The 27147-nt window shown below is 41.3% G+C and overlaps 1 protein-coding gene across 50 annotated transcripts in view; it reads right to left on the reverse strand.

The window, feature by feature from the left end:
- The window catches only part of ATF2 (activating transcription factor 2), a 95751-nt gene extending 77502 nt beyond the window's left edge, over nt 1-18249 (reverse strand). For 13 of the 50 annotated variants that reach the window (XR_006278011.1, XM_043505350.1, XM_043505343.1 and 10 more), the window contains exons 1-3: nt 18112-18198; nt 11064-11114; nt 1602-1676 (exon numbers count right to left, since the gene is read on the reverse strand). The gene's annotated coding sequence lies outside the window, so the exon portion shown is untranslated. Of the gene's footprint in view, nt 1-1601; nt 1677-7627; nt 7895-11063; nt 11115-17207; nt 17378-17424 lie in introns of all 50 variants that reach the window. The other 37 variants (XM_043505347.1, XM_043505320.1, XM_043505339.1 and 34 more) reach the window with 26 other exon arrangements.
- Nucleotides 18250-27147: the final 8898 nt, after the last annotated feature.

Raw genomic sequence — 27147 nt, forward strand, 5'->3', positions numbered from 1 at the left:
ATCACAAACTAAATATGAGTCAACAGTGTAACACTGTTGCAAAAAAAAAAAACCCCGAACTTCATTCTGGGATGTATTAGCAGGAGGGTTGTAAGCAAGACATGAGAAGTAATTCTTCCACTCTACTCTGTGCTGATTAGGCCTCAGCTGGAGTATTGTGTCCAGTTCTGGGCACCACATTTCAGGAAAGATGTGGACAAACTGGAGAAAATCCAGAGAAGAGCAACACAGATGATTAATGGTCTAGAAAACATGACCTCTGAGGGAAGACAGGAAAAATTGGATTTGTTTAGTCTGGAGAAGAGAAGACTAGGATAACAGTTTTTAAGTACACCACACCACCAGTGCAATGCTCTGGGCGGCAGGGCTGCGAGCTCCTGGGGCAGCGCAGCTGCAGAGTCCGGCCTGACCCGATACTCTGTGCTGCGCGGTGGCGTGGCTGGCGAGACTGTAGCACCGTCAGCCACTGGTACTCCAGGCAGCGCGGTAAGGGGATGGGGTGGGGATTTGGATAGAAGGCAGGGGAGTTCGGGGTGGTGGGGGTGTGGATAGGGTTGGGGCAGTCAGAGAGCGGGGAACAGGTGGGTTGAATGGGGGCAGGGGTCCTGAGAGGGAAGTCAGGAAGGAGGGGGGGATTGGAATGGGTAGTGGGGGGCAGTGAGGGGCAGGGGCTCTGGGGGTGGCCAGGGAGAAGGGGTGGTTGGATGGGGCAGAGATCAGTCAGGGACGGGGTTCTGGGAGCAGTCAGGGGATAGGGAGCGAGGGTGGATGGGGCAGGAGTCCAGGGGGGGCTGTTAGGGGGCGAGAAGCACGGGGGGGGCACGGCCACGCCCCCCTCTCCTAACTGGCCCGCCATACAATTTCCAAAACACAATGCAGCCCTCAGGCCAAAAAGTTTGCCCGCCCCAGTCTAGATAATGCTTAGTGCTGCCATGAGTACAGGGGAGTGAACTAGAAACTAGATGACCTCTCGAGTCCCTCACAGTCTTATGATTATCAATGGAGTAATATTTCAGCACATATGGCTTTGAGGGTATGTTTTACAAGTCCTGTGAGATAGATACACAAATCCAAATAGGTACGCACAGCAGATTTTGAGCATGCATCTCAGTTTGAAAGACAAATAATTAAAAAAACTGTATACAACATGTATAACCTGTGAAACATGTTACACAAAATATCACGTAGGCAGTTTTTATAACTGGAATAAAAATATATTGCAAATGCCTGGTTTTTAGATATACACAAAAAAAAAAAAAGCGTAGCAGATAACATCCAAAGAGGCAAGTGCACAGCACCAATAAGCTAGGGAAAACAACTCATTCCCTGATTTTCTCATGATTTACCTTTAAAGCCAAGTCAGTGTATTAGGGATGCCTATACACATCTCCACAGAAGAGACATCTTTTTAAAAAATATTTATAAAAATATACATTTCAATACCACTTCAGAAAAGCTATAACATTAATAGTAATAATAAATAATAATAATAATATTTACCTAAAGACTTATATATATGTATAAGAAGTCAGCAGAAGATCAAAATGTTACTTTACTTAGCAATGCTCTAAACAGACAGACAGAGACACCCATGTCTATACCTGGCAGATTTCACATGTAAGCCAAATTTCATAAGGTGAGCAGTTTAATCACATTCTCCTTTTCATGGCAATGAACTGTAATTAAAGAAAACAATTATTGTGCATGCTAAATAAACAAAATACAGTTATTCCCTTGTAATCTGTCTGGATAAATTATAAAATACCATTCATTACCCTGGATCAGGTTCAGATTGCATTGAATTCTTCCTATTTATGCATATACAGTATTTGAGTTTCTCTCTCCATAAATACAGCCTTCTTCCTTCTCAGAACTACTATTTTTCAATTTAATACACAGTTTCATGCAAGCATGAGTGACACAGTTATACTGACCTAGCTCCTGGTGTAGACAGCACTATGCTGATGGGAGGGCTCCTCCCTTCAACATAGCTACCCCCTCTTGGGGAAACGGAGTACCTACGCCAACGGGAGATGCTCTCCTGTCAAGGTAGGTAGCTTCTTCACTAAGTGCTATAGCTGCTACAGTTCTGTAAGTTTAGAAAAGCCCCCAGTTTCCTTAAAAGCCTTTGGTAAGGGACCTTGTCAAAGGCTTTCTGATATTCCAAGCACACTATATCCATAGGATCATTCTTTTTCACATGCTTGTTGACTCCTGAAAAGAATTCTGATAGATTGGCAAAGCTGACTTCCTTTTGCAAAAGCCGTAATAATTCTTCTCCAACAAATCACGTTTATCTATATCTGACAATTCTATTCTTTACTATAGTTTCTAACAATTTGCCCAGTACTAAGGTTAGGCTTACCAGCCTGTAATTGCCAGGATCTCCTCTAGAGCCCTTTTTAAAAAATTGTTGTTACATTAACTACCTTCCTCTGGTACAGAGGCTGATTTCAGTGATAGGCTACATACCACAGTTCGTAGTTCTGCAATTTCCTATTTAAGTTCCTTCAGAATTCTTGAATGAAGACCATTTGATCCTGGTGACCTATTATTGTTTAATTTATCAATTTATTCTAAAATCTCTTCTACTGACACATCAATTTGGGACAGTACTTCTGATGTGGGTATCTTGTACATCCTCTGTAGTGAGGACCAATGCAAAGAATTAATTTAGCTTCTTTGCCATTGCCTGGTCTTACTTGAGTGCTCGTCTAACACAGGAGTTTCACTACTGTCTGTATTTACATGAAGTCACTGTATAAAAAGAGAAACCACAATTCTTTAATTAATCTAAAAATCTCAAAGAGGTGGGAAAAAATCCAGAACAAAAATACAGGAATACTACTTAGAAGAAAAACAAAAACAAAAGTCAGATTGTTTCTAACTAAATGTCTCTTATCTGGATCCCTGCAAGTATCATGATACCAAAGAAGAGTAAGATCTACTTATAAAGATAAGTCTGAATTGGTTTATATGAGATACAGAGACAGGTGTTTTTTTTTAAAACAAAACAAAACAAAAAAAACACAACATGTAATGAGAAGCCAGAAGAAAAGAGAGGGATGGTGAAAGAAAATGCAGTTGTATTTCTTCAGACCAGCAGATCAATAACTAAATAAATATCCACAGACAGAGCCTCCTTCTCTAGGTAACCAAAAACAGGAGAGGTATTTGTGGATACAACAGGTCAGTAGAGGGCCAGCCCATTTTAACATTCAGAGATAGAAGGTAAGGAAATGAAGCAACCACACTGCTTCATGAACTAAGAAATGACAAATATTCCCAGCCCATAAGTTTATTTAACCCCCATAATAGATTCAGAAGTTGAAGAAAAATGCCATTGAAAAAAGTATCTTTAGACAGGTCCAATGAATGGTGGTTTCAACTGCTGCTTTGCTAGATGAAGTAACCAATGGCAGCTTTATTAACAGAATGTGCTATGCACTGATCAAATCTGCTTCTCCTCCAAATAGTTTGGACGTGAAAGGTCATGAGACTTTTGGAAATGCCTAAATTTTCATTGGATGTGTATTCTCTCTAGTACATCACTAACCTTTAGACATGAGACAGCTCAACCGTTCGCAGATAGATCTATTAAACTGGCCGTTGTCACTGATGTATGTCATTGATATCCAGGGCTGACAGACTTGTTCCAAAAGGGTAGAGATCCCACTCCCCTTTACTAAATTTGTCTCACAACCATGGGATAGATCTTCTGGCTACTACACCCACAATAAAGGAGAGCTCGTGACTCTAGCTGTAAGCACTTAACTGAAAAAGCAGCAAAGATATAGTGCAAGAGGTTCCAAGGCATTGATTCTATTACACACACATTCAACAGTAAAGGACTTTGACTACCTCAGATCAGGAGCACAGAGATTATTCCAAGAAGAAACACTTAAGAGTCTCTGACTTTGGCTGCCAAGGGAAAGGTTGACATATCAGAGTTTGAATGCCAAGACAAACCACGGACTGAAATTGTTCTGCTATTCCCTTCAAAGAGTTCATGATCCTGTCCCAGGTTTCCAAAGACATTCAGTATTTGCTGAACTGTTAAGCAGGCTGTTGATATGTACTATCATCATCATTTTTGTAAAGATTTAAAGGAACACAAGCAAATGCCATGGCACAAAAATGAATATGTCTAAACTCCAAGGTACACTATAGCTTGCACTTTATATTGTTAAAAGGATACTGGAATATGCAGTCATCTTGAATTTCAATGGATGATTCAAAGTCTTCCCAGAGAGACTATCATCCCAGTTCTGCTGTACTTCATTCCAATTTTTTTTTCTTGGTTCAGTTTCAAATTTAACATGGGCTAGTCTCAGGTAGGCCTTGAAATTAGTTAACTAAAACATTGCTGGATCTCTCCCCAAGGGGCACTGGTGGACAACTCCTATATTGGAGCTAGTTAAAGCAGCTCTGTAGCCTTTAGGATTTCCAAAAGCCTGAAGACAATCATGATGAAGAATGAGAAGGGGCACAACTACCTCTATCTGTCCACCATGACAGTATACCTTGTTGTTAATCTTCAAAGGGGCAAGCTAACTCCATACCAGAGGAAACAGTACAGTAGCAGAGTGCCTCTAGCAGATCTAGCTTGTTCCAAATACAGTAGAACCTGAGAGTTATGGACACCTTGGGAATGGAGGTTGTCCGTAACTCTGAAATGTTCATAACTCTGAACAAAGTGTAGTTTGGGCTCCAGATTCAGCAGCTGAGTTTGCAAGCTTGTCCCCATCCCTGCAGAGAGACAGGGGGATGTGGTGTGTGTCCCTCCCAGCCAGGGGAGGGAGGATACGTTCCCCTCCTGGCGGGGGTGGGGTGGGGTGGAGAAGTGAAAGAGGTACAGACCCCAGCACTGCTCCTGCTCTGCTGGCTGGTTCCCGCTGCCCTGGGCTGGCAGCCCCAGTGTCTTGCTGTAAGTGGCTGCCCCACGCGTGGACACAGTATAGTATTTGCTTTTTGGGGGGAGGGGGGAAGGGAGTGGTGGTGGTCTCTGCTGCTACCTGATTGGTTACTCCCGATTTCACTTGGTGTCCGGTCAGTCCGTAACCCTGGTGTTTGTATCTTTGAGGTTCTACTGTAAGCCTCTCTTCTATTTCAGGATTTGAAATGTCAAAAGCTTTGCTTTCTGCCTATTCTCCCTTTTAGTACAGGATTAGGACAATATAAAATAGAACACAGAGTGATTATCTAATTTAAATCTATTGGGTTGAGAGGGAAATAATCCTTTTATATTTAATTTCTGATCAAAAGTCAAGCCCTTTGAAACAAGGAGTTGAACTGAAATAAAAATGATTCAGAATGAAGTTTTTTGAATGAACTAGAACTGACCCCAGACAGAAAACCTCTGAATCATATTGACCCCAAACGGGAATCAAACCCGAAAAAAACAAAAAAACAGTTCAAAGTAGTAGGTTCAGTCATCAGGAGGTAGGGAGGGCCTTTTCAGGATGTGCCAACCTTACAGAGAGAAGAGCAGAGACTACACTTCCCAAGAAGCAACCAGAAATGAGAGGAGGAGGAGGAGAAAAGTATTCTGGGATTGGTAGTTCTCTCTATTTTGCTCAGGTAGACAACTCCCCCTGGAAGAGAACCACCTCCCTCCTCTCACCATCTCCTCCTGCTTGCTGGCGAGTGCTAGAGGCCAATAACTCAGACTTCAGACATGATGGGTGAGGCAGGAGGAGAGTGAAACACAGGACTTTTGTTTAACTTCAGAATGTAAGGCTTGCTGTTCTTCCGGGCTGTTCCAGGCTTTGTTTCCCCGACGCTGAAGTTCCTTCCTGATGCCACTCTAACAATCACCTTGCACAGGCTCAGTTATTGTGTTACGCTATGGGAGACTACTTGAAGGCGGGATGGAGGGACTCTGAAGGGCCTAAAAGGAGGAGGAAGGAAGGGAAGGGGAGTTCTAGCTGAAGGGGGAGAGGTGTTGTATCAGTTCTTTTCTGACTAATAACAACCCCATTATCACCTCTCCTCCCTGGCTGGCTGGGCCTAAAATTTCTCCCCTCTATCCACTATTTCAGGGAGGTTTGTTTGTTTTTTTCAGAACAGAATTATTTCATATTGATTAATTTTAATGTTTGCAGTTCCCTGGTGGTGAATCTTTTATTGTTGAATAGGCCTGCTGCTTTCCTTTGCTGCTTTTTTTTTGCATCCCTGATACCAAAATTAATAACTTTCTCTTTCTTTTTTAGTCTTACAAGAATGTTGGAATGTTTTGAGTTGCATTAAGTCTTTGAGGTGATTGGCTTAAACACACAGAGCCAACTAAATACAGTACATTGCTCTGGCCATTCTGCTGGCCCAATTGCTAATCACTCCCAGCCCCAACAGAAGCTACTCCTACCTAGTCTCTTAGGTACGTCCTTGATAACATGGGGTATGGGTATTATGTGACTTGTGATTTATCCTAACCCAAAAACCCAGCTCATAGTTTGAAAATGTGATACATTTCTGCAGAGAAAATTTTTTTAATGAAATTCCATTGAGAAAGTTCCTGAATAATACAATAATAAATATTCCTTTGCTAAGAGTTACAATGCAAGCATAAGAGTGTGTGACAATCTGCCGGAAATGTATCTGAACCAGTTCAAACAGGTTCAAAGTTTTCTAAGTTAGTGTCTGAACATTTCTAAGTTAGTGTCTGAGTTAGGAAACATTGATAAACCCACACTAAACCAAAATTTAAATGGTTTGACTCTCTGCTTTGAAAAGAAAATAAGTAAGTTTTATTAAAGTAAACTATTCACTGGACAAAGGTCAAAGCTAATCTGGCCTCTTAACATTATTTTATTGCAGGACACAGCATAAGGTAGTTTTATGAGCATGAGACATCGTGCTGTAATGGGCTGCCAATTAACACCTGAAAAACTGTATTTTGACAAGTTTTGCAATCTTTAGGCTTAAATATAAGAATCTGACCAGTTATGGTCAGAAAGAACCCTCTGAAAACCATGTGCACATGTGCCATAGAAACTTGCTAGAGCTTGACAGCTAAATTCTCCAAATATTCTATCTGTACCAAGCAAACTCCACCCCTACACAGCTCCTGTTTTCAACTGCACTGAACATGCTCTAGTCCAGGGGGCTGAGTAGGCTGTTCCCTGCAATTGCTTCTCCCAGCTGCCAGGGGCTGGAAAAGAAGAGACAGATTGTCCCTCTTGCAATCTCAATGGTCCCCTGCTGTTGTCCATGGAAAAGGAGAAAGCAACAAGACTCAAATGTAAAAGATGGAAATAGGAGTATGAGGTAAAGAAAACCACAAAACCCACATACCCATCCTGACCCCGGAATATAATGCAGGATTATTGAACCTCAACATTCCTTTGCTAGCCAGAAAAAAATCTTTAAAACCCACAAAGTGTGTCTCCACCCCATCTAATGGCTGCGCCACAAAAAGAATCACAGCATGCTACTAGCATTGCCACCAATTACTCTGTTAACTATCGTCGTAGTGGTCTCTGATGTGGAGGTAAATTTCCAATCCTTCAGACCACCTATATGGCTCAATAATTAAATTTTCAATTTGCCTTTTTTTTAATTAAATAAAACACCGCAAATCAAGCCCCTAGTGTTAAGTTAGACACCCAAACAATGAGGAACAAACAACCTGCAAAAAATTTGGCTTATAGGAGTTGCTGCACATCACATAGGAATCCTGTGGCAATAGACAGAAACAAATCCCAGAGTAGCATTCAGTTGCCTTAACAAGAAGTTTATTCTCTCTTCCTGCAGTTCACTGCTTCATTCACTACACTCTTTCCAACTTATGCAACAAATGAGGTAGGGATCCGACAAACAATAGCTTCATTCACTCCACAACCTTGTTTCATCTCCAGAGCACCAGTCATCCTGTACTTTGAATAAGGCAGAGGGTCTGTGGGAAAAAAATGTGATCATACAGTTGAAGACTGTATTATAATCTTCTTAGCATATTATCCATATGCCTCAGGAGGCACGTGACCAGGATTCATCACCGAACTTGGTCCACTGGTTGTATTATAATGAATATGTACAAGGGGGCTGAATTAAGGTTGCACAACCAGTCTTAGTTCAGGCATTTCCTAAACTTCCAAGTGTTTGACTGTGCAACCTTAAAGTTTTCTGAATGTAATTTTTAAAAATGTAATTGAACATTTGTATTATAGTAGTGCCCAAAGGTCTCTACTAGGATTTTGTCCCCTAATGCTAGTAACACAAAAACACATAGTAATGCTCCCTACTCCAAGGAGTTTATAATCTAAAATTACAAGTGGGATATGATGGGTAGAGGGAGAGGGATACAGAAATCAAATACATAAAATTTTGATGTGCATACTGTACAATAAAAAATCTGCAAATATATATAAGTGCCAACTATCCTCATCTGCCATTCAACTGAGTCATAATTAACCACTGATTTAAGTGTCATGGCAGAGTTGGGACTTGACGAGAGATCTGGGATCAGCTCAAAGAATAGGTTCCACATGTAAGAAAGTGCAGAGTCATAGATATGAGAAGGTGACAAACGACTAGCATAGTTAACAGAACAAAGAAGCCATGTTTAATGTGATGAGAGACAAGCAAAAGCACATAGCTAGGGCAGAATTCTGAAGGTTGTGGAAGGTGAGGACAAGAAGCTTGACTTTGTTGCAATGAAATAGGAGGAGGATAATGGACCCAGGAAGATAATCTTAGAAGCTGCATTTTATATCCTTTGGAATCATATGCCTCTTTCAGCCATGCTACCCTAAGACATTTGGCTTATGTAATTCTACCTGTCTGTCTACTGGTATGCTGTATTGCCTTATCCCTGGCCTTCACGTGTATGCTTTGATGTTAGTCCTACGTGGAGAGAGATGTATGGAAGCAACATAGGTGGCCTTCAGATACCAAAATAATCTGTTTAAGATACAGCAAATGGAAATGGGAAAAAGGAAATTGTTTCCTTGACAGGTACTTGCGAGCCAGTCCTGCGATCCTTGTATTATTTATACACAATAGAAGTAAACTAAACTAAAGAACCCGGTCAATGTTAGGCAGCCAGTGCAGGTGACCTTGATCAATACCACTTGCATAATCATTTCCCCAAAATTAGATTGGGCTTGTAAGAAAAAGATTTCCTCACTTGTCCTCCTGTTTCTCTGATCATAGCCACATCTTTAAATAGGTGTACAGTAAAGTAACTTCACCCTAAATTGTAATTAAGAAAATAAGAATTTAAAAGTAGTATTTACCCATCTGTCAATTACTTTACACATACAGAATGCCTCCCTCCAGAATTCAACATAATTTAGCATGAGACTCAAGCCCTATCCACAATGGTAGTTCAGGATAACATGGCTTATCTCATCAGTATGAAAGGCAGAATAGTGTAAGCATTTAAAAAACATTTCTCTAGACTTTTTCACCTTTTGAATCTATAAATTTTTTAAAGCTTATGCAGAATCCATACTGGCCAGGCAAACTGTTTTAAACTTGTTTCTCTGACAGGTTTTCATTACCAATATAGGTGACACTTTAAACACAGTCTGAAGGTCAACAGTGCATCTCACCTACAAGAAATGCTGAAATAATTAATGATTTACAACATACAGAACTTACAGTAATGATAGTTGATATAGTATGTGTCTTCTGGGCCTTTTAACTACAGGGCAAATTTCACTGTATCAAATGAACAACCTCCATACACCTGTCCTTCAAGCAAAAGGCTAATACTTTATCAACATTAATTCATCAAGATTAAGTTATTTTGACATAACTAGGGTTCCTAGGCACTACAGTAATACAAATAATAAATAATATAATGATGTTCTATATGAATGCAAAGCTTAATCATCAAGCCCAAAGCATCACACTTAAAACTTCTTTAAAAGAAAAGAGTGCAAATGGAAGTGGAGTGGACATTAGCTAGAGCACTTGCTATACTGTATTTGAAGTTTTTACATTTTAGATTTTTAATTATTTTATTTTTTGCAGATCACATCAAAATCCATTCATCTCTCGTTCTCTACTTTTCCACCACTACAGGTGGATAGGTGGTAGCCCATAACCGAGTGTGATGATACACTGGAAATGTAAAAAGCAAACACTATTTTTAAATGTGGAAACTGAACATTTCTTTGAGCTATTAGGCTACCTAAACAGTAGTAAAACATACTATATGTATTGATGACTGCTAGTAGCCCACTTGGTCTGCACTGCTGTTATACATTTATGGCTTTCTTTATATACACAGAAAAATTACCCTAGATTCTTTTAATGAAAAATGTTTAATGCAGACCTCTTGGATTTGAAGGGGCATTAAACTGTATCCTTAAATCCTTATTGTACTACAATTAAAATAAATATTGGACAGGTAAGCCAGAGCAGGCAAGGAAGAATGGTCACTTAAAAATAAAAAAGGAATGTTTGATTTATTTAATTCCTGATTTTTGTTTTCTTACAATGTCTTTTTCAGATAAGAACTTAAATGTAACAAAAGATCTGTTTAAGTGTTTACAATAAAATAAGCAGTGATGAAAACTATAAGAATAAAAAACTGAACACAGGAAAGTACAGTTATTTAAAATATTTACTTTAAGTTTAGGTATTAATTTTCTACTGTTCCAATTTTAATATGGGGAATGTTAGTTTGGCTGGGGTAAAGAGACAAAGGAGGAAGAGGAGAAGGGTTTTTTTTTTTTGTTTTTGTTTACCAGATTAAATTATCTAAAGTTAAAGCAGTATCTTCTAGAGCCAAAAAGAAACAATACAAACCAAAATAAGTAACAGAGTTCTAAATGCTAGCTTACTTGCTACACTTTTATACTTTCTGGGTGAGATTTTAAAAAGCATTCCACTTTAGCCTAATCTTAGTTCCCACTGAAGTTAATGGGAATTATACCATTATTTCTAGGGGAGGACAGCTGGGATGATTTTGAGCATTTTTGAAAGTCACACCTTACACTTAAGTATAGAAGTTGGTAGATGAAAAATCTACCAAATTAAAACTACTTAATAAATAATGAAAAATAAAACAAATTAAAATTTTTAGTTTAAAAAAAAAAAGTCACAGCTGCACTGACCTGGAGGGACTGGAACAGCTTCTCTCAGATTCCTAGAAAACAAGTGGAAAGCTGAAACAAAATGAAGTTTATTTACTGTTTCACATTTACAAGAAAATCCACCCTCCGCAAAGAAGTGGGTAAAACCGCATTTTACATACCTATTGGATACCACCACCGCCACAGGATTTGAAACACAAAAGTGAAAAGGAAGGGTTCAAGTGTTTAACACACAAATGAGATTCTCCCTACTGTAAGTCAACCTTCTGAGACAAAGTATTTGACAGTCTGGACCAATGGGTTTTCATCTGATGTTCAAACTTACTAGGCAGAGAAATTATTACTGGCCTCCAAGAATTGTTCTCCCACCCAGCAATACTCTTTACAAGCCAATTCCGGTGCTTTCCTTACCACAGGATATGCTCCAGTCTACTGCCATGAGGCTTTTGTATAGGGTTGAAGGGTGCTTAAATGACAATTTCTGTGGTGTGTCAGAGTCCCTGCACAAGTGGATCTTCTGGGCAATGTTCTGTCCCTGCAAAGGAGAGTGGGGGCTTGGTCACTGAAGCCTGTAGGACTGCAAATGAGCTGGGTGGGCTCCACTTTGAAGCACTACTTGTCATAAAAGGACAGTGCTAAAGGGAGTGAGGCCTTCAGAATACAGTTCAGGAGAATTTGCAGTAAACACTTTGAGATGGGAGTGGAACCAGGAGCCAAAGCTCCTAACACTCACTTACCAGACAGGAGCTGTGCAGAGGGTGGAGGATTCACTACCTAAAGCAGGGGCGGGCAAACTTTTTGGCCTGAGGGCCGCATCGGGTTTCAAAAATTGTATGAGGGCCAATTAGGGAGGCTATGCCTCCCCAAACAGCCAGGCATGGCCCAGCCCCCACCCCCTATCCGACCCCCCCTGCTTCTCACCCCCTGATGGCCCTCGGACCTCCCACCCCTAACTGCCCCCCGCCGCCTCATCCAACCCCCCCTTCTCACTGCTCCCCTGGGACCCCTGCCCATTCAACCACCCCTTCTGCCTGACCGCCCTTGGAACCCCTGCCCCAATTCAACCCCCGTTCCCCGCCCTCTGACCGCCCCAACCCTTATCCACTCCCCCAGCCCCTGACCACTCCCGGAACTCCCCTGCCCTCTATCCAACCCCACTCCCCTTACCATGCCGTCCTGCCGGAGCCAACCATGCACCGTGCAGCACAGAGCACCAGGTCAGGTCAGCTTCTGCAGCTCCGCTGCCCCAGGAGCTCGCAGCTCCGCTGCCCAGAGCATTGTGCTGGTGGCGGTGGGGGTGGGGGTGGGAGGACAGCCGGGGAGGGGCTAGGGGCTAGCATCCCAGGCCAGGAGCTCAGGGGTTGAGCAGAATGGTCCCGTGGGTTGGATGTGGCCCGTGGTCCATAGTTTGCCCACCTCTGACCTAAAGGCAAGGAGAGCCAGAGCCTCCTACTTTGCTGTTGCCTCTATTTGCCTTGTGTAAGAGGCCATTTTGTTTGCCCTGCGAAGAAGACTTAAAGCTGGGCTTGCTCTAGTGGGTCTTGACAAAGAGAAAGAGGGGATCTAACAACTACAGCATCATGAAGAGATCTAAGCACAAATAGCCACAGCATTTTCTGCCCATCTGAATGGCTAACTGCTTTATGAGGTTCCAAGAAGAAAGCAGCAGAGAGCACATAGAAGGAGTACAGCTGGACAGGAAGTAAAAAAAGTTTGAACCTGGTGATTGGTCACATTGCCTACTAATCCAAAAAGCAGAAGGAAACCCATTTGTCCAGACTGTCAAATGACCTGAAGTAGAAAGATCCGGTACACAGCCCAACAGCATCAGCAGACCTAATTATGGAATGGGGTTATGTGCAGAGGAACAAGGAGAGTATGACTTTGGTGAGACAGGGACAGAGCTGGAATAAAGGTGAAATTTTTCTGTGTGGAAGGCAAGTGGAAGGTTAAGCACTGCAGGCAATATGCAAGAGATAATTTTTTGTGTGTTGAGATTTTTTGATAGGAATATGAAAAAGTAAAATTACTAATACTGATACAAACATAGGGAAGGATCAAATAAGTAAGCAAATGTGAGTTTGGGTGATAGGATATAAAAATAAGTTTAAATACACTTTAGAAGAAAATATGAATGTATTTTATGTCCTTAAAAACATTACTGTTCGAAACATTTCTGTTTCTACTGTTACTGAAGCTACAGCATCTTATGATAAACTACATAATTAGCTGAATATGGAATCAAAGCTGATTTACAGTTTGGCAAAAATGAAATTTTAGTTCTCTCAGACATTTCCACAATAATATTCTTTTCTAAGTGAAATATGATTTATCTTCTGAGTTCACCTGTCTGGGTTCTTAAATCTCAAAATTTCTCACAGAAATTCAATTAATCAGAAATTAAAACTTTTCTGTCACTACAATATGCTACGTCATTTTTACTGTTTCAACTTTAATAATAAAGCCAGAAAACTGGTTCATTTCTACATTATTTCACACCATCATATAGCTACGAATTTGATCAAATACTCATTTCTGAGTTTTTGATATGAAGAATTGTTTCACTGGTAAGATTTCTGTTATACAAAACAGTAGATTTTAGAAGGACCTTTATCAAAATAATAGAATTGACCACTCCATTGTGAAACTTGTCTGCATTTACCTACAGACTGAAGTGTTCTACCCTTCTTGGACTCAGTCAAAGTCAAAACTTCCTCACTGTAAGAACAATGGCACAATGGAACATACTGCATAGGGAGGTCATAGAAGCTCCTTCACTGGAGGTTTTCAAAAGGAGGCTGGACAGGCATCTGTCTTGGGTGGTTTAGACATACCAAATCTTGCAACTTGGTGGGGGGGTTAAACTAGATGACCCTTCCAGTCCCTTCTACCCTACGGTTCTTTGATTCTACATCTAAAACTTATGTTGACCAAGCTACATTGCAGCAAGATGTCATTAAGCCCTGGCATAAACACCACTATTCTTCCATCCACCTAGCTACTGTCGATGGGGTGGATTTACTACACCAATGGAAAAAGCCCTTCTGTTGCTGTAGCAAGTGTCTATGTGCTGGTCTGCAATGGAAAGCTATATCAGCTTACCTACCGCTCTCAGGGGTGTGAAAAATCCACATCCCTGAGAGTTGCATGTAAGCAGTGCTAGGTCAATAGAAGAATTCTTCAATCAACTTAGTTACCACCCTTAATTACCCTCCTACAGTGACGTGAGAATTCCTCCAGATACTACAATAAATACTACAGCAATGCAGCTGTGCCACTGTATAAATTTAAACATAGACTTAGCCTATGCTACAGTAGCATAGCTCCAGCTGTGCCTTGAGTCACGGAGTGTGAATCTTGCCCCTACTCAAGCCAATGCAAAACTCTCATCGACTTTGATAGGGCCAGGATTTCACCCTGAATTCCTACTACTTAATTAATGCAGAATACTATCAGGAACAATGTGGCATAGATTTGGAAACATATTACAGAATTATGTAATAATCCAGACTTTCCACTTACATATACTTTACACGTATAATTTCCTGCTTATAATCATCTTTCAGGTACTACATATTTTTTTTTAAACTATGTTTTCCATTTATATCAAATATGCACTTTTGTTAATTATGGGGACAATAACTACTTGAAATCCAGTCATTTTTAAAAAATGAGTTAAAATGAGTCCTTTGAGAAACCACACAGCTACCTTTAAGTTCTTCTGCCAGTTTTTGCAGCTTTACACTCTTTTTTTGAGGTGTCCTTCCATTATTATGAGAAAAATTAGAGAAAACTCAGTGCTGACAAATAGACAAAGGAAAATTGAAAAAGGTTTGTTTTTTTCCTAATCTCTTTAGAGTAGTAACATTTTAAGATAGTAATCATAGGTATTTCTTGTAACAACAGTAAAGATATTTCAGATAGAAGTGTGACTGGGTAGGTTAACAGTGTCCCATTAATGCCAGGAGAATCTAAATTTGATGTTATATAAAGTGGTTTTTATTTATTATATGTACTGTAATAACATCCTACAGATCCAAGAAGGTGCAGAGACCCTTTGTGCTAGGTGGACAAATACATAGGAAAGCAGTACCTGCTCATAAGGCTTACAGTCTAATTTAAGACTTTGTAACAAGTGAGAGTAACAAGCAACAAGGGATGGTTGAAGAGATGACAGTGGTAACAGTAATAGTAAGATCATGCAATTAAATAAGCTAGCTAATGCGCACCACTTGACGACTTCTGTAAGTATTACTATATAATACTGAATCATACTATGGTTGTTACTGTGAAAGTCTTCATTAGGTTCTTTTTAAGTGGGAATTTGATAAATATTTTTTAAAATTGGAGGTGCACCAGGTAGAGATCAGATAAAATTTCAGAAAAGAAACGTGTGTCAGCTAAGAGTTAAAGATTGGCACATGGCTTTTATTTTTGGTCTTAAATATTTACAGACAAGAAGCTTAAACAAAGAAAAAAACCCAAAGATGAACTAGAATGGCTAAAAATGGAAGAAGACCTTGACATAATAGGCACATCGGAAACACATCTGAACATCAAAAATTAAGTGGAATACAGTATTATCTGGTTTCAGAGTAGCAGCTGTGTTAGTCTGTATTCGCAAAAAGAAAAGGAGTACTTGTGGCACCTTAGAGACTAACAAATTTATTCGAGCATAAGTGAGCTGTAGCTCACAAAAGCTTATGCTCAAATAAATTTGTTAGTCTCTAAGGTGCCACAAGTATTATCTGGGTATATCCTACGCAAAACCAAACAGATTAGATTATACAGGAGTGGGAGCAGCAGTGAACCCAAAAGATTTAATTCAACCAAATAAAACAAAATTTCTGAGTAGAAAGAAGGCTATATGGCAGAATCTGTGTGGCTCCAAAAATTCCTACTAAGAAGAATACAGCTATACCAACAAAATTAGGCTTACTAGCCTCCAAATCAGGATAAAGATATTGAGTGTGCAATGAAGATCAAAATATTAATGTACAACTTTAACTACCCAAATATAAAAATGATAAACAAATAAGTTGCCCACCCTCCCACCCAAAAATGTATTTTTATTATTCATTTAAATTTCTGTCAGTAACCTTTAACGTAACAAGGAATCCTGGTAAAGTTTAGTGTATTTTTTGTTTTTTTAAACTTCACACATTGCAATGAGGCCCTTTGAATTTGTAATATGCTATATAAATGCTAAAGTGTTATTTTCACAATGGTATTTTAGTAGGCGTTATAACTACCAGATCAGAGTTCTACCTAATCCAGCATCCTCTCTCTAGCCCCAGTTCTGCAAACATTTGTTTTAAATCAATGGGGCTATTTCTAGTAGTAAAGTTAAGCATATACATATGCATTTGCCGTATTGGGGCCTCTGATAATAGCTACTACCAATACTTCAGAGAAAAGTTCAAGAAATCCCGCATTTGACAGTTATGGAATAACCTGCCCATAGGGGATTTTTTTTTCCTGACCCCATCTGCTAGTGGCTGTCTTATACTCTAAAGCAGTAGTTTCCAACCATTTTTTCCATTTGCAGACCCCTACACATTTTCAAATGGAGGTGCAGATCCCTTTGGAAATTTTAGGCAGTCTGCAGTCCCTTAGCCACAGGCTTGAAAACCACTGCTGTAAAGCATAATAATTTATATCTAATGTAAGTGTGGATATGCTCAGTGGCCACATATATGGCTATTTTTGTTTGTTTTAGTCCTACTAAACTCTTGCACTCAAGGCAGCTTGGGGCAATAGAGGGACTAAAATCCAGGATTCACCAACTGGGATATAAGTGAGATTTGAATAAAGATTTTGCTAAAGGGGATGGAGGGGAGAAAACAAAAAGCCCAGAACTCATTTATTTGGAGAAGCGGACAGCCTAGAACTTACTAGTTAAAGGGGTGGGGGGGGAACCCAAAAATCCATTAATTGTGGGGTCAAAGAAAGATCAAAATGTATTTATTTTTGGAGAGAACAAACAATTTTTTTAGGGGATGGCTGGATGGGAAAAGAAAAGGCAACCAGAATATATGTGAGACAGGAGTATCCCAACTGATTTTATTTGCAAGACCAGAATTGTTTTTATAAGTGGGGGAAAGTCAAGAGGTTGCAATGTACATTAAATAGGTGGAAGGATGTGGCAGCACATGAAGTCCCTACCTCCAATTAGCAAACTTAATCCTGAGGCAAGAGAGGATCACGAGGGAAGATTTTCAAGCATTAGAATATAACCATCATGCTTTGAATGTCTGGGCACCTGTGCTGCCTCACATAAAGCATCTTCTTGGTGGACCACAAGTAGGTAAGAGGTTATAGATATTGAGAGGACCCTAGAGGAAACACACACAATTGGCAACAGTGTCCAGCTCCCACTCACCAGTCACAACGGTGATGGGCCCAAGTAGACCACCACAACCCAGGCCAGGCCAGAAACAGACACAGGTCACGGAGGTTCGTCCACATTCAGGGGCAGAGCGACAGCCCCCTCTACGACAGGACAGCTCTGTCCAGCCCTCCCCTCTTGGCAGCAGCTGAGGGGCACCTGGGGTCTTCCATCTCCCTCGTCCCTCCCCACGGCAGACACAGGCGAAGAGAGCCTGGCTCGGCCCCCGCAGCAGCAGTAGAGGGAGGGGCAGGCCTCGCTGCACCCCTCAGCCCGCCCCCGCAGCCGTGGAGAGAGCGGCCCCTCCGCCCCAGGGACGGGGTGGGAGCCTGCTGTACCTGTCAGGGCAGGCCGCTTCCGGGAAAGGAGCCTCGCCCTGGGGCAGGCGCGGGGACTAGCCTACCTCGGGGGCGGGTAATGCTTTCCTCCGCGCTGGCTCCGGCCCGGACCTCGCGGCTCTACGGGCAGCGGGGGCCAGAGGCCGCGGTGGGGGCGGGGGTCTATGGGAAGAACGGCGCCGCCATGTTAATGCCTCTCGGACACCCCCACCTAGCCCAGGCCACGCCGCTCCCCTTCACCCGCCCGCTACGGCTGCGCCGGCGCCGCCGCGCACAAACCCCGCTGCAACGCGACGGGGGCGCTGCCGGGCTCCCCTTCGCCGCGCTCTGTTTACAAACTCACCCCGATCAGATGGGTCGAACCGCACATTAAAGGCCCGGTCCCCAACAGGCTTCCGTCCCTTCTCGCGATAACTCACTGACATTCCCCCCAAGGCCAAAGAAAAGGGATCACGTGATTCACGGGCCGCTGCTGGTAGAGGTACAGAGAAGGCCTCTGATTGGCTTGGAGGATGGGGCCCTTTAGTGTCTGTGTGGCCGGAAGTGGTAAGTAACAAGTCACCGGCAGTGGAATGGGATGGGGGAAGGACGCTGGTAGTGGTATAAGCTAAGCAGAGCCTGCACAGTCACGCGGGTGAAAAGGGGACCTTCAAGAGCTGTCACTAGTGTAGTGGACGACTGTCGAATGGTTCATCTTCCCTCCGGGTTTGAACTGAAAATAATGCGGGGGGCGTAGTTGAAGAAAATGCACTTTAGATGAAATGTAAAACTGATCCCTTTGTGGTAATTTAATTTACTTTGTCTTTGGGGCAGGGACCATCATTTTGTTCTGTGGTCAATGCCTAGCAGCACAATGGGGTCCAGGTCCATGACTGGGGCTCTAAGGGGCTATGGTAATACAAATAAATTATAAATAAAGATCCAATTATACATCTGCAAAAGTAGCGTTAGCTTGAGTGTCACAACCAAACTGCATCCTCAGTAGTTCTACTTTGTCTTGCTAAATTTCCCCTTAAGTTTCAGTTAAATTTAGCATTCTTCACTTACTGTCCTAAACCATGTTGCTGGGCTCTGTACAATGGCTGGTGAAGTGATGCCTTTGTACACTCAAAAACTTTGTCTCTCTCACCAACAGAAATTGGTCCGGTAAAAGATATTACCTCACTCACTTTGTCTCTCTAATATCCTGGGCCTAACACAAGGACAGCAACATTGCACACAACCTTTGTACTTTGTAAAGTACTTTGAGATCATGTGGGAGAAAGGTTATAATATATATGTAGGAGCTTTATACAACTAAAATAATTCTTGATTGCACATGGGGCTTGAAAGGCTTAGACTAGGGAACAATGGGGATTTTATACTTTCCAACTAATAGGTGCTGGAGGTGAGGCCACACCCTCTGGCTTTAAGTGGTTTCTATCATATACAGGGTTTACAGTTTGGTTCAATGGCCCTCAGAACCCTCATTATACAAATTATTCCAGCACACCTGTTCCAACTATACCACTCCCATCTTTTCTCACATAGCACTAATTTCTGAGAAACTATATTTTAAAATGTTCCAGCTACTGGCTTCTAGCACTACATGACTTGCAGCACTGGTTGCCTAAATGTGATCAGAGAACTGTGGGCTACAAGGCTAGTAATTCAGTTCCCTGCCTTTCCTTAGTCTCAAATTGGCCCAGAAACCTCGGGCGGTGGAGGAGGAACAGGAGGCAAGAACAGATAAAACAGGAGACACAAAGCAGCAGGGACAAGATGAGGAGCAAGAACTGCCGATGCTAAACCCCAATATATCCCACTCCACCATATGCTATAGAGCCATTATAGTGGCCTAGATCTGGTTGGGGAGAAAGCAGAGCAATATCTTGAGTAGAAGCAATGAAGGTCTCTATTAACTGCCTCTGTGTCAGATACCAAACGAGCTAGGACTAGAACAATCTACATAGCAGGTTTTCTGAGTTTGTGGTGTTCAGAGTGCCAGATTTTTTCCTGTTGTGGTCCATACTAGAAGAGCAGGTGATGCAGTTTTCAGTAAAGTCAGTACAGTGACTATCACTATCTTTAGTATTGTCCCACCAGACTGGCATTGCATTTTGTGCCTGTCTCTGTTTCCACAACCTGTGTAAGAGTTTTCTGGTATTCAAGCTCCTAGAGAGATGAACATTATCAAAGCCTGTTCGATAAACCTTTGCTGTCCAATCACAGCTATGATGGTGTGGACCTTGCTGTCTGCTCTTCAGAATATTTGAGCTAATGACTGAATATAATCAGTTTTAAAATCATCACTTATGACTGCATTTTTTGAGTGTTCAGGGTAAAGTTAAGTCTTTTGGTGCTTCTGGGGGCATTTAAGTTGGGTCCCACCAGCTAGGATCCGTAAGTGGGCAGATAGAGCTGTGATTCTGACTCTCTGGTTTTCCAAGAGACGTTAGATGGATCAGGGAGTCAAGAATGTGCCACAGAAGTGTGCAAATGGGGAAAATCCATACAGTAAATGTCCTTCATTCACCCAGATCATCTAATCACCCCTTTTCTCTTTGAGGATGGTTGTTTCTTGCCTATCAGTTTGTTGTCATTTTAAAAAAAGTTATTGCTTTCATTGGCCTTGGTTTTGGGGTGCTTTACCAGTTAGTTGTTTGTTGACAAGGTATTTATGTTTTTTGCACCCAACTGATGCCAACAGTGTACTTCCTTGTGACTGGTCTGGGCCTTTCTCATATGTTTCATTCATTTAGGCAAGACTGGTCTGTTGCAAAGGAACAGAGTAGGTCTTGTTAAGATGAAGCCTATTCAGAATGGATAAGAGATCCAAAGTCAGAAATTATCTCATATTGAGAGCTGATTGGAGTAATTCAGGATTACTTGGCAGGCGGTCGATTGAAATGATAGTGCATAATCATACCCAGAGGTTATCCTAAGCGCCTGTACAGAGGCCGAAGTGAGGCCATGTTATGTGGTAAGCATTTGGATGAGGAGATGTACTTTAACATTGAGCAGAGCGGTAGACATACCTCTGGACAAATCAGATTTGAGAACTTTAGTCTGGACCAAATCCCAATGTTATCTGGAAGAGTAACTTGTATCCAATTTGGTTCTGAGCCTGTTATGGCTGGAGAGCAAAAGGGTTGCATTGTTCAACTTTTACTGATGGATAGAAAGAAGGGCATGTTTTTGATTATATAAATATTCTTATTGCAGGTTTTTGAATAAACTAATAAAAGTTTATGTTAGACCATAAAACAATGGGCAGAGCCTTTATTTCCTACGTAGCAGGGTTGTAACAATTACTTAAGACACACTCAAGAAGCAAAATGATTACTGAATGACTAAATAAAACAAATGTATAGATTATATCCTAACATATGATAATGATGTACAAAAAATACACTTCAAAACTAGTAGGGATCTACAGTACCAAATTAAGTAGTAACTTCATTATACTTTAAGAAAATTCAGACAAGGCTTTAGAGACCTTCATGTGCAGGCCTAATCCTCATATTAATCTTACCTATTCAAAGGCAAGGAGATTTCTTGAATTATAACTAGAAAAACTTTAAAATTCTTTAATTTATATTTTCTGTGCTTTCTTGGCTGTGTAAATGATTACATCTAAGCTTTAGTCATTAAATGTATGATGTGATCACTCAGCATTGCTCCAAGTTTTTTCACTTGTTGGCCAAAAGGTAGTGGTCATGCTCCACACTGTAACGTGGGCTTTGTCTTCTCTAGAGAATTAACTTGTTGTGAGTCACAAGTTTTCTTGTTAACACACTCCATATACAGACACCATCACCTTCCAGTTATATCATAATCTTGCCATATGGTGAGCCATTCATCATGTTTTGAGGTATGGGCTAAGCCATGTTAGCTTGCTCCTTTTTGCTAACTTTAAGTGACTGCAATGAAAATGTGCAGCTATGACCAGTTACAACAATCGATAATGGTCCACCAATCCTTTTCCAGAAGTCCCCAGAGCACCTATTCCTATGTTCTGTCTTGCCATCTACCTGTGCTCTGTCCCCAACCTGGAAGTTGGCTACCCTCCTATAGTTCTACTCAGCATCTTTGGGCCCACACTGCTTGAAATACCTTCAACTTTTGTCATCTCTGGTCTCCAACAAAGCAGTAAAAAGAATGCTTGCCAAGCATACTGCCACCTGGATGGAGGATGATACTAAAACCTTGGATGACCTTTGGCCTAGAGTGAGAACTGCCCAGCTATAAGATGCCATAGCCCCAAAACTGCTGGCCAATCGTAGGATCAACTGGACTGGACAACAGCGCAGGGAGAAGAAGAATGGGCTCAAGGTGAGTTATTGGAGGGCCAAGAATAACAATTCCAAGCCCCATGCCACCCAAGAGCTGCCTGTTTTATGAGGCACTGGATGGTGTTCTGTGCATTATCCCATGCACAGTTACCATTTCAGCCTAAGCTCATCTGTGAAGTCAGGATGGGTGCAGGCTTGGAACTTGGATGTCTGTAAAGACACACAAGCCACCCTCTTGGTTGTGAACAGCCAGTCTGGAGAAGACCTCAGTCCCAAATCACAGGATCTCTTTGGTAAACCAACTCGAGTGAGCACAGTAGGGTGGAGGAGCCTTTCATGGAAGAACCAGTGGAGGATATAGCATCTCAGCCAGGTAATGTGGGCACAACCATTATTGTTATTGTAAAGTCAGAGTTCCACATGGTCTTTACCTGTGAAAGGCAGGCCTCCCTCTGCCTCCACATCCCATAGCTCTAGGCATTTTGCAGTTCAGCTACTACAATACACAGAAAGATTTCCCATGCACAATCAGAAGGTCTGCAGTCTGAGTCCTGGAATATCTGCTCTCTCCTCTCCCAGCCCAGGATCTCCAACAGGACCACATCACCTAACACTACAGCAGCTTAGACCAAGCTCGATATAATCACCAATGCTGCTGCTTCATCAGGATTGATCTCCCCACCTACCTCTCAAGAAAAGTCTCCCCTATTACGTGAAGATTTTGCTTAGTGGGAAGGTTTTGGTACTCACCATTTTTTTTTCTAGGAATGTGCGTTAACAAAGCCTGGAATCTGGCAGAAGCTAGCAATCACAGCAAGGCAGTGAATGGAATGGCATGAGATAAAAGTTACAATTTCTTTTTCCAAATTCCACAAGAAGGATATAAAACTACATTGGGACTCACACACATTCAGACCTTTTGTTTGTTTGTTAGGAACTTTCAAGAGAGGCTCGGATGTAGTGAGGGAGGAGAGGACACCTTAGAGACTGCTCTCTGTGAGCTAACAGCTATAGAGCCTGAGGGCCAAACAACAGAAGAGCTGGTACTCTTCAGGCAGTAAGACCAGCATCACAAAATGGAGTTCAGCAACAGCAGGAGGGCCAAGGGATGGCTGCAAAGTGGAAAAAAAAGGAGGACCTAGTGTCAAAGGAGACGTGAACTCTGGCTGAAAAGGAGATGATGGCACAATGCCTTTGCCATGATAGAGAGATGAGGGAGCAAGTCATGGCATTTCAAAGGGACGCATGAGAGACTTTTAGGGATCATGAGCCAGTCAATTCCAAGCTCTGCTGCCCAACGCACCTGTCCAGTCCCATCACTTCAGTTCCATTGCACCATGTCTTCTAATATATGTACAAGTCTGGGTTTGGGAGAGCAAGTCAACGAGCCATAGCACCGCACATCATCAGCAGTAGCTGCTGTGTTCTGCCCCTAGTCCTATGCAGGGGAACAAACTGGTACCTTGATGATGTACAGTTCCATTAGATGTAACAATGCACATCAATATTTTCAGTTTATTTTGCTCTTTGCTGTTTGAATATTTTGCACTGTTATATTCTTGCTTACACCTGTTAATGTTCTGCACATCTTTTCAACTTTGTAATGCTGGCTGGACTGCCCAAATACGTTTACCTTCAATAAAGCTTTATTTGGCCACATGCTGGAGTCTGGGGTTTCAATGGATAATTGCAACAAATTGAAATTAACATGTCCACTTTCATACCAAATCATCCAGTGTTGCATTTCATTTCATGCCTCTGGCCAAAGTGTGGCACCAGCGTCAGTATACTCCATGAAGCTCAGGGATGCCAGAGGCATGCCCTATGGTCTTTGCTGTAATGAGCCCTGCACCACTATCAAGAGGTCCAACTAGTTGGTTGTCTGTAAGCAGACTACAAACTCTTGATGTCTTCAATCATTCTGCCCAAAATATTTCTTCTTACCCTTGTATATGTTATGAAGCACACAACACACCCTAATCAAATGTATGACATCATACACACGACGTCCCAAACAAGTCTATGCGCAGCACCATCTTGTCTTCAGCCAACCACGAGCACATTTCACCACCACACCACAAGTGTTTACTTGTACAGTCTCCTGCCCATTTGGCAGAAACTGGGATACGTCTTCATCAGCTAGAGGGTAGCCGGGTCCTCTAAAATCAGTGATCACAAACACCTATAGATGATTGTGTGGCTAAGAGGGAATAAAGTACTAGCTAGCCCAAGCTGAATCAGACCAGACCTCTGGAAATCCCTAGAATCGGGGCCGCCTGTGCCACTGCATCCTATGTAGATGTCTATAGTGGTCTATAATGAAGTAGTAGTTTTTCCTGATAAGTACTCATTGCTCCAGTAGGAGAGTATAGGATGGGAACACTTGTGACATTAATAGCACCGGCACAGTTTGGAAACTTCATCCATTCACATTATGCATTTTAGAGGGGAATATTTCACATTTGAACTGCTGTGTGTTACGGTAGGGTAATAAGTTCCTTGCATATCGCAACCATTGAACCAACCCCAAACTGATCACAGACAGATCTATAACAAACCAAGGTTGCTGATTTCCCCAAGGCAATAGTAACATGATTCCAGATCATTATTGCCGCTCTCTTCTGGGTTTTCTGACACACAAGGGCTGGGGCAGGTGCTTTGCACAGCTCCATGAATGTAGTTTCCTCATTCAAAAGCTCTGGACCCTGACGCTGCTGGTTATCCTGTGTTTCACAATGTAGTCCCACCACTCTGTGCTTGTGGCCCTGATCTAGAAGCAGCAGTGTGCCTAGTGTGCCTGGGGATGTCTGCCAGGAAAGACTTGCTGGGTCCATGCTGCCATATCTGCATAATGCTGGCCTTTTTGTCTTGTGCTTGTATCAGCAAGACACCTCCCCCATCTTTTTGTGGCAAATTCTGCAAAGGCACATCAAAGAATTATTGTTTCAATAAAAAACAGCAGCTGTCAGTCCCAGTTGTTAAAACAAGCAGATTACCTCCTTGCAGCTCAAGGAGGTAACAGAACACCAGCTTGCGTCCTGGCACTTTTGTGGGCCTAGACCATTTCTGCCAACAACCTCCATGGGGTCAGACATGTTGCCACATACCCAGGGTTCACTTTCATAGGACATAGGGTATGTACCCAGAAATCTTTGCATTTCAGGATTGAATACAGCACCAGTAGTGACGCAGTGTGTGACTGCATATGTGGGGTACTTAATGCTGTTCTGTAGTGTGGTCATGCTGTACTGACTTGTAATATCCAACTTGAAATTATACTGCAGTGAAGACAGTCTGTGTCACAGCCAGTGCTGACACTAGCCTCATGCTACCAGAATATTCAGTTTCTACAGATCAGATGTGGATGGGTGGCTTTCTATTGTAGTTGGCAGTTTAAAAATCTTACCACTTTTGAGAGAAGGGGTTAGACCGCCTCAGTCATAACCAGTATGTCTTATGCTGCATATGAGCTATTACAGAGCACAAAATGCCTGCCACCACTTTGTCTGCAATCACTATACTACCAGAATCTTATTTTAAATTTTAATACATTGAGCTGGTTACACAGCTCAATAAAACCAAATTATATTGTAAGAATTATGCTAAGTACCTGTATCTCAAAACACTGAAAGCAGAAAAATAAATGCAGTTTATACACTTTAAATGCTATTAGCAAGTATGGAATGTACTTAACTGAAGTTTAAAGGATACTAATCATTTGAAATATCTTCAAATTAAAAAAGTATTTTAGGGAACTGCTCTTGATTATGAACCACCTGACAATTTCTAGTTTAGCAACAATATTTTCCTATTATGAAAAATGCTTCTTTCTGCCATTGTTCCTGTACAAAAAACCCACAAGCAATATGAAAAATGGACAGTGGAAAACCAGTGCAAATGACTATACGCAAAATGCTTTTAATGCATAAACAAATTGATTATAAAAATATAGTTCTCTTCTAATCTTTAATTTATTAAATTCTTAAATACTTGAACATACTAGCAATTCCAATTTCAAAAAGTGTGATTTTTAAGTTGATAATGTTCCTTTAAATAAAATAAAAAACATTAGCTAAAACATTTTGCATTTTTATTAAAAAATTCCAGCAGCTATAATACTAAAAGTATCTTTTGTGATTGATCCAAGACAGTAAAGCAACCTTTATAAATGAAGCAGGAAAATGTTATGTAATTTAAACATTGCTGATTGCTAAACAGAGGTGCTGAATAATGTCAGAATTATAGCTCCTTAAAATGCAATGATAAGATTTGCATTGCAAATAGCTTATTAAATTTAATAAATATGTAAAATATGCATACAATGAAATGTTTGCATCATCACCAGAACAAAAAGTTTAGTAGATGTGGACACCTGTCTACAATGGGGTTTATTTTAAAGTTGCCACACCAGATTTTTCAAAAACTACATTTTGGCTTGTTAGCAAGCTTCAGACAGGAGCTGGCTCCTATTTCCCACCAGAAGGTTATGCAATGTTTGTGGTAGAGAAAATGTGGAGTTGCGAACATAGTCTAAAAGACACCCACAAGATTTGGTGTACAGGTTATTTAACAGCTCAAATTACATTGGGTATATATATATTTTTTTTGTAAAGTAGGCATGGCAGCTTCTTTGGGATTTTCTCTACTTTCCATACAAATTACTTCTATTTCATAGCAAGTAGTAACCTTTAAGTAATCAGTTAGCTAACCAGTATATGCATTAAGTTAGCACTACACTTCAACCCCAGGCCCTAATCTCCTCCACCAAGAATGTGTGTAGTTTGAGAAAGTGATCTCTTAAGATGATCCAGACAAATGTACACTGTAGTTTAGACAATCAAAGCTGCATATGGTCATCAGTCCCATTAATACTGTTTGTTAAAGCAGAATCCCTATAGAACAACACCTGGTATTTTAAAGATTTCCTGCATGTAGTCAACTGACCCAATTAGTTTGTAAACTGATATTTAAAGAGTCTGAGACACTGGTCAAGACTGACCAAGATTTGGTCAGGAGATTGGACTGCAGAACCACTTTTGAGCAATGAGGTTTGAAAAAGGCCAAGCTTCTGGATCTATGGGACTCTTAAAAGACAGTTATTTTCT

Source organism: Dermochelys coriacea, chromosome 11, assembly GCF_009764565.3.
Source record: "Dermochelys coriacea isolate rDerCor1 chromosome 11, rDerCor1.pri.v4, whole genome shotgun sequence".
Classification (NCBI taxonomy): domain Eukaryota; kingdom Metazoa; phylum Chordata; order Testudines; family Dermochelyidae; genus Dermochelys; species Dermochelys coriacea.